This window comes from Tiliqua scincoides, chromosome 9, assembly GCF_035046505.1.
Source record: "Tiliqua scincoides isolate rTilSci1 chromosome 9, rTilSci1.hap2, whole genome shotgun sequence".
Lineage (NCBI taxonomy): Eukaryota > Metazoa > Chordata > Lepidosauria > Squamata > Scincidae > Tiliqua > Tiliqua scincoides.
Window position 1 is genome coordinate 11,645,921 of NC_089829.1, and position 17,348 is coordinate 11,663,268.

At 47.6% G+C, this 17,348-nt stretch overlaps 1 pseudogene; it reads right to left on the bottom strand.

The window, feature by feature from the left end:
• Positions 1-6,986: 6,986 nt before the first annotated feature.
• On the bottom strand, positions 6,987-7,103 carry LOC136660891 (5S ribosomal RNA; annotated as a pseudogene).
• Between the last annotated feature and the right edge of the window lie 10,245 nt (positions 7,104-17,348).

A 17,348-nucleotide genomic window follows, 5' to 3' on the forward strand; every position in this document is an offset into this window, starting at 1 on the left:
GATGGTTGAACCATTGGGACTGGACCAATTCATGGAGGACCAGAGGTCAATCAGTGGGTACCAGTTATGATATACCTCTTGGTTCAGCAGCCCTACACCCCTGAGTCCAGTTGCAGGAGAGGCATGGCAGGCGAGGGGTATGCTTGTCTCTTATGCTGGTGCATTCCCCAGAGGAAGCTGGTGAGCCAGTGTGGAATCAGGATGCCGAGATAAATAGGCCTTTGGCTCGTTTTAAGTGATGAGCTGTTCCCAGGCTTGGCAACTTTCACTTGGCTCATTTTTTTGCAGACCTACGCAGGATTTGTATCCAGTCCTCCAGTGGCTTGCCTCTGTTGATAAAAGGGCAATACAGTCATGGAAAGGGTTTGGAACCGATGAGAAGAACATCCCGCTATAAATTCTTCTGTCCTTCGCTTTGTGGGGAGGGGGTGGGAAGGAAATAGATTTCCGATCTGTAAAGACAACCAGATACACCATATAAATCCAAAACCGCCAAAAGCTTAATATATTGTGAATTGGCTTCCCTCCATCGCTTGGGGCTATTAAAATTTTTAATCAAAACTGTACGCTATTAAAATGGACAGAGGTTGGCAAGGGATTTGGAATTACCTTATGTTCAAAGCGAGGGGGGCCCAAAACAAATGAAATAGATTTCAGGTGCCAAGAGGAGGCACGCCAGACTGTCAATTAGTTTGGTATTCCTTTATTTATTCACTTGGTTTGAAATATTTATATCCCGCCCTTTCCCTCCAAGGCGGCTAACAACAAGAGGAAAGTTAAAAGCCATAACGTAATCTAATTATAAACCAGAAAAAGCACTTTCGCAGCCATATAAACTGAACAGAGCAGGCCTGGCCCATTCATAAGGCTGGCTGAGGCGATTGCCTCAGGAAGTGGACTGGCAGGGGGTGGTTCTATGGTTCCTTGGAAATGGAGATTCTCTAACCCACCACTCTTCTCTCCGCCGCACTTGCATTCTGCTTACCTCTTCCTTTTCAAGGAGGGGAGTCAGAGGTAGCTCCTCGTACACTGTCAGCTAAGGCTCTAGGAAGTCTTTGACCAGCCCTGGGATTAGAGGAGACAAAGCTGAAAGGTTCTGAGATCCTTGCATTTCAGATCTGCGTAGATATTTTCCTTACTACGTATATTATAGGTATATTCCTTACTCAGGTATAGGTATATTCCTTACTCAGATCTTCTGAGTATTTCCTATCAAGAAGTTCTCCTGCACAGGATCCAAGTCCTCCTGGCTCCAACATTACTGCCACACCTCACTCCCACAATCATTTTGCACCAAACGCCTTTTCCTTCTTACCTGGAGGTTCACCATCTGCCTTCTCTACTGTTCCTCCTCCTCCTCCTTTCTGGAACTGAAAAAGAAGAAAGACCTAAGAGCATGATTTTTCAGCACAAGGGCCACATCATATACCTGACACAGTCTTGAGGCCCAGAAAATGAATGAATGAATGAATGTAAGGAGAACCTATATGCTGAGAGTTTGATTGAATACAATAAGTGGGTGGGGGTTTAAGGAGATTGGAAGCAGAGGGCAAAATGGATTTGCACAGGAAGAGGGGGGGATGGATTTTGAAAAAGCATCAAGCAACCTACGATGCAAATCATAATTTTGTTTTCACAATTTCTGCTCCATATAAGATATTAACTTTATATTTCTATTTATATTCCAGATCTCCCAGAATCAGTACATATCTCATTCAGCCACTAGAGATGAGGAATGTAATGCAATGTAATGGAATAATTTCTTTCCGCTACACTGCGTTCAGCACCTCTAGTGGCTGAATGAGGAATATACCCGGAAGTGCGTCTTTGGAGTTCAAAGAGGCTGGGAAACTCCATGGCCTGGATAAAATTATCCAGAGGGCCAGATTTGGCCCACGGGCTGAGGTTTGGAGACCCCGGTTCTAAAGCAACTATTTTCTATGCTCTTGCAAATCCTTCAGCGGCCAATGGATCTCCTTGGGAGGGCAGTCTAAATGGAGAATCCCTTCTTTCCCACCAGATGCATCCAGGGAGCCCACAGCTAGGCAGGAGCCCTGCTCTGCTGGTGTTCTGAACTAAACTGCCCCTGATTGTGGAGGCTCGCTCCACCTCTTATACTTAAGAGCTGTTGGTGGAGCTCTCTAGGAATGACACAGGAGTGTGCGCAGGATCAGGCCAAGGTGAGCCCACCTAATCCCAGCATCTGTGTTTCCAACAGGGGCCAACCATTCCAGTTCAGGGCTGGCTCATCCATGAGGCTAACTGAAGCAGTTGGCTCAGGTGGCAGATTAGTAGAGGAGGCACTCATCTCTGCCTGCCTACTTGCCTCCTGAGGTCCTCCTTCCACTTCCAAATCTGGTAAGGGGGTTAGCATTTAACATGCCAACTCAGGCATCAAGGAGGTCTTGGGGCAGCCCTGCATCCCCCCCCCCAGTTCAGCATCTTCAGGTAGGGCTTGGAAAGACCCCCCCATATGAGACACTGGAGAACTGCAGTCAGTGCGTGTGGACAGTGCTGAGCTAGATCCATCAGTAGGTTGACTCAGCAGGCAACAGCACCATACATTCTCCTGTGTCTCCATTTCCAACCCACACACACGCACGCACGCACACATGCATCAACCCTAGGCAGAGCAGTATGTAGTTCCAGTACTGACTCCTGGCAATCGGCCTCCTCTAGAGAAACTATAGCTTGGATCATCAATCACCTAGGCTGCTCCTCCAGCCATTGGTCCTTTGGAAGCAGACTCATCCATCACTGCCAGGGCATCAGCAACCAGAGAAAGTGGCAGGCCATGATGGAAAGAGTTCACACAGGAGATGCAGAGAGGGAACAAAAAAACCCCAGAAAACAGCTTGCGTTTCTACCCTTTCTGAACCTTATCTGATTTGGTGAGATGGTGAGGAGGGCAGGAATGAGTGTGAGAATTCATCTGGGAAACTCTGGGGGTGCAGCCTCTGTAGTCTCTTCCTGCCTGAAGATGCTGCCAGAGATTGCATTCTGGGATCTTCTGCACTTGAACAGGGTCTGGTCCACTGAGTCCCAGCCCCTCCCAGATTTCAGATCAGACACTGATGGAGTCTGGACTTGCCATATCTTAAAGTCACACTGAATGAACAGAAGACTCTGCTTTGGGCTGGGTCTGATCATTAGTCCATCTAGCTCAGTTTGTTCTACACCAGGCTTGATGGAAAAGGAAAAGAGGAAGACAAAACATCAACAGATTTTTGGCAGGGCTCCTGTATGCGGTACGTCAAGGCAGTGGCATAGCTTGAGGGGGTGCAAAGCACTAAGTTTTGTAGACACCTGAATGCGCTGTGTGAGTGGCCCCTCCCCCTCCCCTTCAGAGCCTTTCTGAACAGTGGGAGGATGACTCTGAAGGGGAGGGGGAGAGGGAGGGGCCACTTTTGCAGGGTACATTCAGGCACCTGCAAAACTTAGTGCCTTGCACCCTCTCTAGCTATGCCACTGCATCGAGGGGTCACCACATGTGTGTGTCCAGCCACACATGTTTCCCTCTTCCAGTTGTCTGCATGGGAAACACTGATGCGAAAAGATTCACATGAGACCAGCTTCAAGGGGCATCCCCTTGAGAGCAGTACAATGAAAATGCATGGATCTGTGGAGCAGGGGACTTTATTCACCACCTCTCCTTGTCTTAAATAACTTCACCTCCATCTTTAATTTAGGTAGTACAATAACCATAAACCCTGAGAAGCCATTCATCAAATGAATAATTCATTGCTGATTTTTTTCCTCTTTTTTATTGAGATTGATCAAAGATATTACGTTTAATAAGGGAATTTGTCAAGGTTATCTCGTGTCAAGCAGAGAGAAAAAAGGGGTTGCTGGAGGTTTCTTGGACATGCAAATGATTTGTTTTGGTCTGGCCAGCTTCAGGTTGAGAGGTGGAAGGAGGAGGAGAGCCGGATGCCATGATCAGACTCAAATGGAGAACTAGAGGGGGTTCTTGTGTGTGGAGCGCCCCCCCCCCATAATCTGGCATGGCTCTTCCCTCCCTCATCCTAACGAGACCCATGCTTGATCAGGACAAAGGCCCATCCGGTCCAGCTTCCGTGAGCACAACATGGACTTAACCGCTGTGGGGATCATTCAATTTGAAGAAAGGATGGTCTACCACATAGGTAGGAGCCCAAGTTCAGCAGAGCATATGCTGATAGAGGTTTCCGACAAGCCATCTTGCTAACATCGGCACCTGTACTTAGAAAGAGAAGTGGGTACTACCTGGACAGGAAGCTGCCGTCCAGAGTCAGACCCTTGATCCATCCTGCTAACACAGGCTGGTAGGGGCTGTCCAGGGTTTCACATGGGAATTTTTCTCCATCCTACCTTGAGATGCTGCCAGCAATTGAACCCAGGACTCCCTGCATGCAACTTGTCCACCGAACGGCAGTCAATCCCCAGGTGATTACTTCTGAGGCTGTGTTCATTTTTCAGATTGAAAATAGCCGGAAGTGAGGTTGCTAGCAGGCTACAAATGTGATTCGTTTTTTAAAAATGGCACTCAACCAACTTTAGGGTATTTTTGCAACGTTTAATCATTGCCTGATAGTTATTAAAGTTACCTTAAAGTTATTGACTTCTATATAATGCTTTTAAGATCTCGAGAATGGATGGCTCCTTTTATCCAAGTTTAAAAACTACTCCTCTCCTGCCTCCCCCATTTACCATACTAGATGGCTGCGCCCAGTGGTTTTCTCGAAACAGAGCAATAGGATAACATTATTCATGGAGACAGCCATGTTTTCTAGCACCAATCTCACAGGAGATATAGCTAGCATGGCAAGCGTGCTAGAAGGTGAAAAACAAATGTGACTCTTATACAGTCTCATACATATTTACAGGTAGATTCAAGACAGACAGAAGGAAGGGTTTCTTCATACATCACAAAATTTTCTAGAAGATGCCGTCAGAAGATGAAGGAATGGACAAGAGTTCCTACCAAGAGCTGCCAACTCTGGCTGAAGCTATTCCCAGAGATCTCTTCAACCTGATGCAATGTTGGAAATTGCCAGTTAAAATCAGCTTTCAGGAATCACTCAGAGATTGATGTTAATTCTTGGAGACTCCAAGCCAATCCTGGACTGACAACCCTATACCTGCAATCCTCAAGGTCTGCCTCCAGACATACTGTCCACCCAAGGAGGTCCTTTCAAGTGCCACTGATGTATGCACAGCAGGCATGCATCCAAGACAGGGTTTTCTTTGTGGCGGCCTCTGGGCAGAGGAACTCTCTCCCACTGGATACTCAGAATGCCCTTACTTTTCAGACAGTTTTTAAAAAACAACTAACAAGCTGCAATCCTATCCACACTTTCCTGAGAGTAAGCCCCTTTGAACAAAATAGTACTTACTTCTGAGTAGACCTGGTTAGGATTGTGCCCTTGTTCTAATATGCTTTGTGGAGGGGGGGATTTTTCAATAGCTGGAACTGTTGTATCAAACTCATTTTGCTTTTTGAACTGTCTAAGTCACCTTTGTGCAATGCAGATGGTGGAATACAAATGGAAAAGAATTGCACAAGAAGTTGCTTACATCTAGTAGCCATAACAGCTATATGGGACCAGAGGCAGTATAGCTCTGAATGCTGGTTTCTTCAGGAGGCATACCACAAAGAAGGCCTGCTTCCCTCCATGCCCTGCTTGAGGGTTACCTGGAGGAAACTGGCTCTTGATATGATTCTGCCAAATCATAGCAATCTACGGAAGAGGCCCTTCTGTGTGTTCTACCAGCGCCAGCCCATCCATGAGGCCAACTGAAGCAGCTGCCTCAGGCAGTAGATTAGTGAGAGCGTTCTCTGTTCACTTCCTTGCCTCCATTGCTTCTCCTTCCACTCCCTGGGTTGCAAAAGGATGAGGGCAACAGCAAGGAAGAAGCAATGTGGAGGGGAGGCCCCCTTGTCTGAACCCCTTGGAGATTGCCAGTCAGAGTCAGACAATAATGAGCAAGAGAGTCCAGTGACCTGACTCAGTGAAGGGCAACTTATTATAAAACACAAGTGTGATATGCTGCATAAAAAGGCTTGCGTAGCTGAGTTGAAAAGTGGGATGCTGTGTTTCATGTGTCTGTAAAAGTCAACTTGCTGACTGCTCGAACCAACCAGGTGCTTAGGCGCAGGACAGAATAAAGAGACAGAACTTTCCTTCTCTCCCCAGCTATTCTGATGGCATGTTTTTCTGCATCACTACACCAGAAGGTGATCCGATGACCTAATCACACCTGATGCAGGGTTCAGATTCCCCAGTCCTGCTAGAGGCAGATCAATGACATGCAGAGATGTGGCAGGCACCTCCTCTATCTGGGGGAAAAGTCAGGAAATGTCTTCTCTGCTTTCTGTTTACTAGGGAGAAAGTCTCATTGAACTCAGGGGGCTTACTTCTGAGTAAACATGCATACAATTAGATGTTTGAGTCCATAACTATCATGGGATATTCACGGTTCTCGTGGAACACAGTTTAGAAACAGCTTGATGGGCTGGTCTGTGATCTGCTGGCGAAAGCAGGTTGTGAAACACTCATCTGACAAATCCAGAAAGGCCTGCTTTGGCAAAGAAACATTTGTGTTTTTTTCAGCAATTAAGGAAGAAAGAAAAAAAATCCCTAGGAGAGGTGGAACTTCATTTATTTAGTCTGCAAAAGATTAGCTGCATGTCAGCTGCTTGCTGACTGCAGGGACCTCTGAAATTTGCAGGCTGAGTTGGGTCAGCACAAAAGCTCACCGTCCGGTTGACATGTCAGCTTGCAGCGACAGCTGCCATCTGGGCTTGGCGAGCAGAGCAGGGAAGCGGGGAAGTCTTCCTCCCTTCTCATGTTCCCACTCAGAGCAAAGATGCAGGGCTGATCCATAGAGGCAAAGAAGAGCAAGGTCAGCTTTCCTAAAAGATGGTTTTGCATAGTGTGCAGCGGTCAGCCTACTGAAAGTGGTTGGTTGGTTGGCAACCTTCAGTCTCAAAAGACTATGGTATAAGCCTACAGCACCCGGTATTCCCAGGCAGTCTCCCATCCAAGTACTAACCAGGCCTGACCCTGCTTAGCTTCCAAGATCAGACGAGATCGGGCATGTGCAGGGTGGTCGTCTCAAGAAATAGGCTCATTTCTGGTGCCAGGTTCCTGGAGGCCCTAGGGAAAAGCCAAGCACTGCAGGCCCCATGCACCCTGCCTGCCCCCTGCTAAGGCATTGGCAATGGCCACTACCACCAGTATTAAGGGTTCAGGATTTGAGGAAAAGTTACAGCTCTGTACTTTTAACAGGCTACTATGTGTATGCTTTTACAATGATAGTAAATGGGACAATCATTGGTAAGTGTGGGTAGGATTGCAGCCTAGGATTGTTAAAAATTATCCTGCTTGATGATGTCACTTCTGGTCATGAGATCACTTCCGGTGGATCCTGACGGATTCTCATTCTCAAAAAGTGGGTCCCAGTGTTAAACATCTGAGAACCACTGCTCTAGACTATCACCACTCTTCTCCTCCAACTTCCTCGGATAGCCAGTCCCATCAGTCTTTTTCAACAGGCAGCAGGAACAAGGTGAGGAGATGGCCACAGCAAGGAGAGCAGGCCAAGGACATGACACCAGCAACGGCACTCATATGTTGTCAGGGAAAGTGACACATGCACACGGCCAAGCAAGAGGGCTGCAATGGTGATCACAGAATCACAGAGTTGGAAAGATCCACAAGGTCTTCTAGTCCAACCCTCCTATGAAATCCTCCTAGATGCACAGCATCTGATTTGGGAGATGACTCGGGCTGCCCCTGGATTTTTCTTTTTTAAATTGTATTTAATTTAACTTTTCTGGAAATTCTGACCACAATGTGATATAGACTTGTTTTAAATGAATAAAACAAAAGAGATGGCAATTCTAACATGAATGGACATATGATGTGATGGACTAGATGACTTTAAAAGAGTGTTGGACAGATTGATGGAGAAAAAGGTCATCAAACATGACAAGCTATGATGACTATATGCAACCTCTGGGTTTCAGAGGGTTTCAGTCTCTCTCTGACTGCCAGGTGCAAGGGCATGGAGACAGGATACAGGGATCTTGTAGCCTGCGTGCTTCCAGAGACATGCAGGGGGTTAAGATCCAGGAGGCTGGACTAGATGGATCCAGCAGGGCTCTTCTTATGTGGGAGATAGTTTTGGGTAGGGTAGCTCAGTTGTTGAATAACTGCTTTGAATTGAGGAGGTCATCCAATATCAGCTCCAGAGAGGACTGAGACCCACCTCAGCAAGACACTGCCTGTGAGTGTCGCTGTTGCTGAGCTGGCACATGTAACAGCTTCCTGTACCCTTATTAGGACAGACAAAGAATGGGGCTGAGATTCTGGCAGCAGAGAGGTGCAGAGTTGAAAATGACTGATCTCACACGGTGCACTTCTTGCGACAGCTCCAAAGTCCTGGTTGTGCTCCAACTTGAGAAAAAGGCAGGTGTACTATATCTAACTCATGCACTCAATCCAAACTGAACCACACATCGTCACTGGTTAATTTCTTCCCTTACACTTAAAAGTTGTGTGTGTGTGTGTGTGTGTGTGTGTGTGTGTGTGTGTGTGTGTGTGTGTGTGTGTGTGTCTTTGTTTTTAATGTCCTCCTGGCTCCATTGTCTTATTCCAAAATCCTGGACAATCTCCAAATGAGGCACACCTTTGACGGAAAGAGAAGATGCCATTAATTTGGAAGACTCCAGTACATTGGATTAATCAGTTTTTCCAAAGAATTAAAAGAAAACTTCAAAGACATCCTAATGTCATTTGCCCTTGGGTGGCAGGACGAATGGATAGTGACAGCTCCAGAATTGTGTGTGTGCAAGCCAGTGTGTTTTTCTTTCCTGAAGGTCTTCTTAGATAATTAAAGGTGGGCGATTTCTAACGATGGAACGCTTTAATTTACAGCCGGTTGTATTATCCTCAAGTACGTCTCTTTGCTATTTACTGCCAGCCTTATTTGCAATGTCGTCAGTACAAATGGGTTTTAATTTAGAGGACAAGCTGAAAGCAGGGCAGGTGCCAGATTGCTGCATGCCCTTGGAGTACCTCCTACACTGGGCTCCGTGGGGCATGCTGGGCCACCCCCTCTCCCAGAGCTACCAATGGCAGCCAATGGGCAGTGAGTGGGGGAGGGCTTCTTCCACCCTCCCCACCTCTCATGGAAGTTCTGGAGAGAGCAGAGGTCCTCAGCAAGCAGATCAGAACCAGCAATGGATTACAACCCAACCTCAGGTTAAAGTGCTGCCACCACAGTGAGATCACGTCCATCAAGTTTGAACAATAGCCCAGGCTAGGCAGCGCCGGCCCATCCATGAGGCCAAATGAAGCCATTTGCCTCAGGCAGTAGATTGGTACGGACTGAATTGGAAAAGGAAGAGAAGGGCAGAGAGGAAGAGAAAATGTGGAGGGGAGGAGAGGGCTGACCTAGAACTTTGGGGAGTGGGAGGAGCAGAGGCTGGCACATCATTGAACCAGGGGGCAGCATTTGGCAGGCCGCCTCAGGAGGTCTTGGGCCGGCCCTTGGGCTAGTAGTCCAAGAAGAGGTACATTTCAACAGAGATTTTGGAGAAGTTTGTTTAGCAAACTTTCCCCACTCTTCAGTGGACCCCCCCCCTTTATCCATCCTCCTCTCCTCACCTTCTCAAAACCTTCCCCCTGCTCTCTGCCATGCCTCACCTCCCTGCCTCTTTCTCTCGCCTTTCCTTCCCAAATGGCACCTTCAGTACATTTTTCGTTCACAGATGAAAGTTCAAAGCTCATGAACAGGGACACATTGGCCATTTCCCTGCCAAGAGGCAGGGGCTCCTTCAGGCTGGGGAGGGGCTTCAACAAGCTGTATCCCCCAAAATGCCCATTATGAACCCCACCCCTGCATGTAGCCTGTTAAGTCCAGCCTCCCACTGAGAGCAAAGGGAGGCAAAAACAAATGGAGTGGTGAAAATGCATGAGAAAGAGGTTGAACATGTTTTCAATGAATGAATGAATGAATGAATGAATGAATGAATGAATGAATGAATGAGCTTTTTCTTTTCCAATAACAAAAAATAGATTTAATGAGATAAAAAGAAAAAAAAAAGATTCTTGCACACCCCTAACACACTCACAGCCCAGTCCTATCCAAATCTTCCCCCATACCTGCAACCACACCACCAGAGCATGCGTTGCATCCTATGGGGTGGGGGTGGTTCCAGAAATCTCCTCTAGGTAAGAGAACATTTGTTCCCTTGCCCAGGGGTAAGCCTCCACCTGCACCAGCAATTCAGCTAACGCAAGTCTACGTGGGCCAAGGTAGATGGATCAAGGTGAGAAAGGTTGGACAGGATATCAGCGGAGCTGCTGCCTCTTATACCACCTCCTTGCCTTCCTTGACAAACCACCTTCCTGCTCCAGTCACCACTCAGTTCCTCCCCTCCCCACATTCCATCCCTTCCTACCAATCCCCTGCACTGACTTATCAATGCAGAGGGTTCTCTGGAAGCTGCTGGTCTCTCCCCTCTGGTGGTCATAGCCAGGCTGTGTAGAATGGCAGGCTGCATTCTGCGAGCGCCATCAAATGCACTGCGCCACTTTAACGCAAGTTCTGGCAGTGCAGCGGGCCCATAAGAGTGGGCCGAGATATACGCACGCCAGCTGTCAGAATGATGGACAGTTTGCTAATTACCTCAAATCAGCAAACATAACAGTCGTTTGTCATAGCCTGGCAGACAAAGCATTCGTTCCTTTAATGTAGCTGTAACCCACTGTTTTCTGCTCTGAAAAGTGCCCAACCCAGCAAACAAGGGAAACCCCAACAAAATGAGAAACACTGTAGCAAAGTGGGGGATGGTTCCATAAGTGGCACCTGATGGGGCATGAGCCAGGGGTCATGCCCACACAAGGCCCACACTTGTGTCTGGTCACCCCTGAAGTTGTTAGGATCCACTACAGTTGCTTCCTGTTGTCACCTGGTGAACTGAGGTCAAAAGGGATGCTGTGGCATCACCAAAGGTCCAGGAGCAAGGGGTGAAGACTGTGTGATCTCAGATGACACCATGATGCACATGAATACACTTCCTGGTTCTCTCAAAACTGAAGATGATGTCGACGGCAGTGGGGCGCATTTATGATCTCACTGCTGTCCCATTCCTTTCTCTTTGGTCAGCCCCTAAAGACAAAGGAACAGCGCAGCGGCAAGGTAGCAAACTGGCTGAAACAGGAGATGTCGAAAGCAACGGTGGCAGAGCATGTTTGCTAAAGGAACGGGGTGGTGGCAAGATCACAGTGCCCCTGAATCACGAGGAAGTGGTGGCCTCTTCATACCTGCAACCACACGGGTGCCTCCTCCCGCTTGCTATGCTATTGATGCTGCTGCTTCCACCACTGCCATCTTAGCTGGGCCTCACACAGCACCCCCTTCTGGTCTGGCACCCTGCCTTGCTTGCCTTGCCACTGCTACTGGGTGATAGTAGTGGGCTGTGGATCTATGTCTTCTTCCCCCAGTACCACTTTCCAATTCACAGAGGTGTGGTCCCCTGACCTGACATTGGCTGGGCCACCGGGAAATCGTTCAGTTGCACCAGAGGAAGAGAGATGACCCCTCCACCACAGCCACTGTCCATTCTCCACTGCCTCCAAGTTCACCATTTCAATGGGTACCAAAAACCCAAACCAGGCAGCAAGGAGCGGATGGGAAAGAATCTTCCATCTTCGCCACTGCCGTAGCTGTGGGTGGTGGCATCAAGGAGGGTCCGCATCCGTTCCTGCTTGCTTCCTGGGCACCATGCAGGGAGTAGCTCCCATGGCAGGACCGCAGCATTGGAGGTACCTCCCAGATGCTGGCGCTGCAGCAGTAAAGGAAAACAGTTTCACAAACAAAGGCAGCCACAACAGGCATCAGTGCAAGTGACAAACTGTTAGCAAAGCAGGTATCATCTCACCTCCCTGGCAATGCGTAAAGCCGGCCACACAGAAGGCTTTTCAGCCCTCTCAGCTCCAACAAAAGCACAACAATAGAGCCAGTCCACAGTCTCTCTGCGACTAGGCCTTACCCAAAGATGGCTCTTACTCACCATGAAACTAAAACCCACATTTCAGCCCACCCATTGAGTTTTGGGGAGGGGAGGAGGAAATGTGCAGAAAATGATGGGCTAGAGTGTCATAATGGAGCAGAAGAGGAAATGGGGAGGAGAGGAGAATGATGAGCTAGAGCAGGGTTTCCTAAAATGTGGATCTCAACCCACTGGTGGGTCCCAAGCCCATGTGCAATGTGTTGCAACTTGGGCCCTCGCACTCACCCCTACTATGCTTTGGCTCCAAATCAAAGCCTTTCCAGAAGCTGAATTACTCACTGGCAGGGTTGTGAGGCTCTTTTGGGTTGTGCTGGGCTGGCAATTCACTATATGACCACTGCGGGTCATATAGAATGGCCCACAGAAGCCTTGGAAAGTCATTTTTTGGAAATCCACTTCCGGTTTGCTTCCAAAAAAAAGAAGCAATGTGCCATCCTGAGGCCCGCAGAGGCCAGTAGAGTGGGTTGCCAATCTGACGCAAACCAGATGAACCTCCCCACCCTCCCAGTACGTCATCCCCATGTCGCAACCCACCACAGAGAATGAGGTGGGTTGCAGCACCAAGAATATTGAGAACCACTGGGCTAGGGCATCAGAATGGAGCAGAAAAGAACATGCAGAGGAGAAAAGAATGATGGGCTAGAGCAGCCATTTTCAACCACTGTGCCGTGGCACACTGGTATACCGCGAATGGTCCCCAGGTGTGCCGCGGGAATTTGGGAGAGGGTCCTTTATCGATAGGACCATTGGGGGGATGTGAGCCCCCATTGCCAACACAGTGTGCCTTGACAATTGTCAAAAAGCTGATGGTGTGCCTTGACCATTTTAGCGTGCCGTGAGATAAAAAAGGTTGAAAATCACTGGGCTAGATTGTTAGAACAGAGAAGGAGAGGCAGCATGAAGGAGTGATGGGCTAGAGTAGGAGTGGCCAAACTTACTTAATGTAAAACTTACTTAACCTCAAGAGAGATGTTTGAGAGTCACAATATTTATGAAGCATCTAAATTCTTAAATAGATTTACTCACCATGAACATTAAACATTTTTTCTTAATCTAGTGGACTCTCAGTTGATACAGGGTAAATAATTATAGCACTTGAAAATTTGTTCTTTACTTTTTATATTAATTGTGATGCAAAAAGGAGCTCAGTCAACGTAGTTCTGCGAGCCACACATTATACGTCAAAGAGCCACTTGTAGTTCATGAGCCACCCCTGGGCTACAGCATCAGGTCCTGGTAGGTCTTTGGCCGGTCCTGTGATCCTAAGACTTCTGGGTCACAACCCAAAGTCAGGGCTGGGACTTTTAAATCACTGTCCGGATCCCTCGTAAGGCCAGCAATTCTTTTTCATCTCCGCTCCCCTCTGTATCCCGTCTGCCTGTGAATTATTTATTCCCAGCTAATTGAAGGTTAAATGCAATATTGAGTGTTTGAGGCTTTCATTATCCACTCCTGATGGGTTTCTTTATGGAGCGAGGCTAGTTTTTAAGTGCCTTTTCATTTCTTAGCCTAGCAACCATGAAAGACACAAAGGGAACTCGGCTTTGCGTTGAGTAACAAGGCTGTCTATGGATATGACTGGGTTTTCGTTCGAGCCAATATCTCTCAATCCATCTTCGGCGATGAATTGTCAGCCTGGGCTAATGAAATGCAGGGAACGCAGGCTGGGTGCTTAGCAGAAGGCTGGGCAAAAGCAAGGAACTTTGCCACGAAATGCACTGGCTGTCCTGTGGCAAAAGAAAGAAAGAAAGAAAGAAAGAAAGAAAGAAAGAAAGAAAGAAAGAAAGAAAGAAAGAAAGAAAGAAAGAAAGAAAGAAAGAAAGAAAGAAAGATGGTGCCCCTGTATCCACGAGGGATCCATTTTTGGATCCCCTGCAAATACTGAAAAGAGCGGATAATGAAATCCACGGTCTTTGGAGCCCAACCAAGCTCTGAGCTCCAACTGAGTCAACCTGAGTTCCATATGAGCTTCGCCTACATGTGTGGCCTCTCCGAGGATGCTCAGGAGCACTTTTTCAACAACTTCTGGTTAAACTGGAGGTCATCGAAAAAACGCTTTGAGCGCCTTTCTGAGTCTCAAAGTGGCCACGTGCCACTTTGGAGAGAAAGCCTAAACAGCTGCAACTGGACCAAGGCTCCAGTCACAACTGGGAAGTCTACAGGGGGGCGATCCGGGTGTTCAGCGCCCGTGGTGAGGCAAATCTGCAGATGCCGAGTCTGTGAATAAAGGGATTCCACCTGTATATCTTGGTTTTCTTCTCAGTGCAATGCAGAATTCAAGCAAGGCCTAGCAGTGGCTAAGGGGAAGGCAGGGGGACACATTACCCTAGGTGCCATGCCTTGAGGGGGTGACTTCAAAGCATCTGAAAAGCACTTCTGTTTTCACTGGAAAAAAATTTTTGTGCCCCTGGGTGCCAGATGCCTTAGCTATGCCACTGAGGCCAAGGGCAGTGGAAGCATGTGGCAACAAGAATCCATTGAGCTTGTGAGGCTCTTGGGGCAGGGCTTCTGCTCAGAAGGCCTCAGGCTGTCTCAGGGAGGGGGGCTTACAGCACCCTAGTCCTCCTCCCTGGCTGGGCTTTTGCTGCCTTGGTCCTGGGCAGGGGCGGTTGTCTGCACAGCCACCCACCTCCCAGCTTCTGGCCAGCCCCAGCATCACTGGTCTCCCAGCATTTGTAGGGCCAGCTACCCTCCCATTCCCCTCAAGGGGGGGGGTAAAAAGGATGGTTCCCTGGGAGCCACCCTTCCCTGGGCTTAAAGGCCTCCCTTCTTTCCCTGTGCTGCCTTCACCCCGCCCTTCCTCCTGCCCTTCTGGTTTCTCCCTTCTCCTGTTGCCTGGCTCCCCAGCCCTGCAGCCTTCTCCTGAGGTAAGGTGGGGACCCCCGGGTGCAGGGTGGGGACCCCAATAGAGCTGATTCAGCTCCTATGAAAAGGACCACTTTCCCTTTCCCCATCGCCATTCTAGAAGCAAAAGACGTAGGGCCGACATTCAATGGGAGAGCCAATACTTAGCACACTTGCATTGGAGCTTGCCTATCAAGGCACTCTTGAGAGTGGGGTTGCAATGGTGTCCTTCAAAAAAACTTCCTTCAAAGACATCTAGTTGCTAACTGGGAGCCCAGGCAGTAAAAGGTTTGGAAGGAATGGGCTGGAGGGTGACAAGGCTTAGGAAGCATATCGAAAGAGTGGAACGTCTGAAAAAAAATTGAATTCTTGTAGATGTAATTACATCTGTGTCCCTTGTTTACTTCATCTCCCTGCTCCTCCCACTACCTTGTTGTTTCTCTTGTGTCACTATCTAAATTTTAGCCTACTCCTCCTCTTCATTAAGAACAGCAACAAGGTGATAGTAGAATAGAAGTAAAAGAACTGGGGGAAAAACAACAAACTACAAAGATTTACAAATAGAAATCAAAGGATTGTGGCAGAAGAAGACCAGAGTAATCCCAGTGGTGCTTGACACCCCTGGTGCAATTCCAAAACACCTTGAAGAGCACCTTAACAGTGTCAGGGCCACATCAATTACCATCCACCAACTACAAAAAGCAGCTTTACTGGGAACAGCTTACATTTTGCAATGGTATTTAAAACATCAAAATAGGATAAAAGTCAGGCATCCCAGGTCCTTAAGAAGGATGATGCCTGGATAAAACAACCAATCGATAACACCTGTTTGACTGTGCAAAAGCAATAATAATAATAATAATAATAATAATAATAATAATAATAATAATAATATCACTGCCATTGCATATTCCCGCACGCCATATCTTATCCTCCAACCTCTTAACAGAGTGTCAAGGTACATCTTTGTTTATCTGTATATATCTTCATAGTTACACTGCAGTGTCAAGGAAGATAGAAACTTCCTGCAGAGAATTTTCAAAGTATTCTCCCCAAACGTTGGCAGAAACTGGCCTCAGTCCTTCTGCACAAGAAATATAATTCACAAAGAGAAATTCATCACTGTATGCAGTGTTCATAGTAACTATTCTGGTGGGCTTTGTAAAAAGAATGGGGGGGGGGATCACAGAGGATAGCTCTGTTGATAGCTCTTAACTATGATGTCTAAAGTAGAGCCTCCCTACTCAGGAGCAGTCTATCTCAGAAGGCTGAGGACAAGCAATCGAGAAAGGTTATTGGCTACTCACCTGAAGCGGAAAAAAAAAAATCTTTTCAACTTTATGAATGTGTGCCATCACACACAAACAAAATGGGACCCTTGAACATTTGCAACAGACGTTAGCAAAGAGTCTGCAGCCTGTGGAAAGCGGGTCCATAAATCTCCAGTCTGAGAACTTAAAAACCAATCAAGGATGTTAAAAGAATGTCGGCTGCAAAGGTATGCATCGCCAGATATTTATTTAAAACCTCCTAAGTCAGTAAAAGTGCTTTCAGATCAATCTTAAATCTTGCCAGCGGTGATGGAGGTGTTTCAGAAGGAAATCAAGGGTGGAGTTTCAAATATATATCAGAAACAGAAGTTGCGGAGGGCGGAAAAGAGTGGAAAGTCAATGGTCAGTCAATCTACCCCATTGCTGTCCCCCTCTTCCTTTTCCAATCCAGGGAGTAGATTGAACAGACTGGGACCACCACAGCTGGCAGTGGATTGAGTGGACTGAGACCATCACAGTTGACGGTGGATTGAGTGGACTGAGACCACCACAGCTGACGGTGGATTGAGTGAACTGAGACCACCACAGCTGGTGGTGAATCCTTCCCAGTTCCTCTCTGCCCTCCATACTCCATTCAGTGGAATTTTTCACCTGCTCAAACTTCCCTCCTCGGAAGGCCGCCAACCGTATGCCGACACCAGAGGTGAGAGTCTATCCCTGCCATTGCCTGTGCCATGAAAACGGTTTTCCTCCTGTAATAAAGCCTTTAGTGCTGCTAAATAATAAAATAAAAGCACCCATGACCAGGCTTTATTAGACAGAAATCTGTTTTGCTGCCAAGCAGTTACATTTTATCACCAGCTGCTGTGAGCTGCAACAGGCACCCATGGACAAAATCCACTCCAAAGGGCTGCGGCAGACACGCTGTTGAACAGGATGAGGGACGCATACAAGATGAGCCCCCACCCAAACTTTGCCCTGGATTTTGGGGATCTGAATGACATGCTCTTGTTTCCGAAGGATGATCTAGATCCCATATACATTCTGGGAGAAGAGATACACCCCTGGCTGATACTGCCAGTATCAGTTTTCTCCTATGGTACTCTATTTAGAAAAAATATTGTCTAATATCGCTCCAATCAGGGTGTTGAGACAGCAGCCGAGATGAC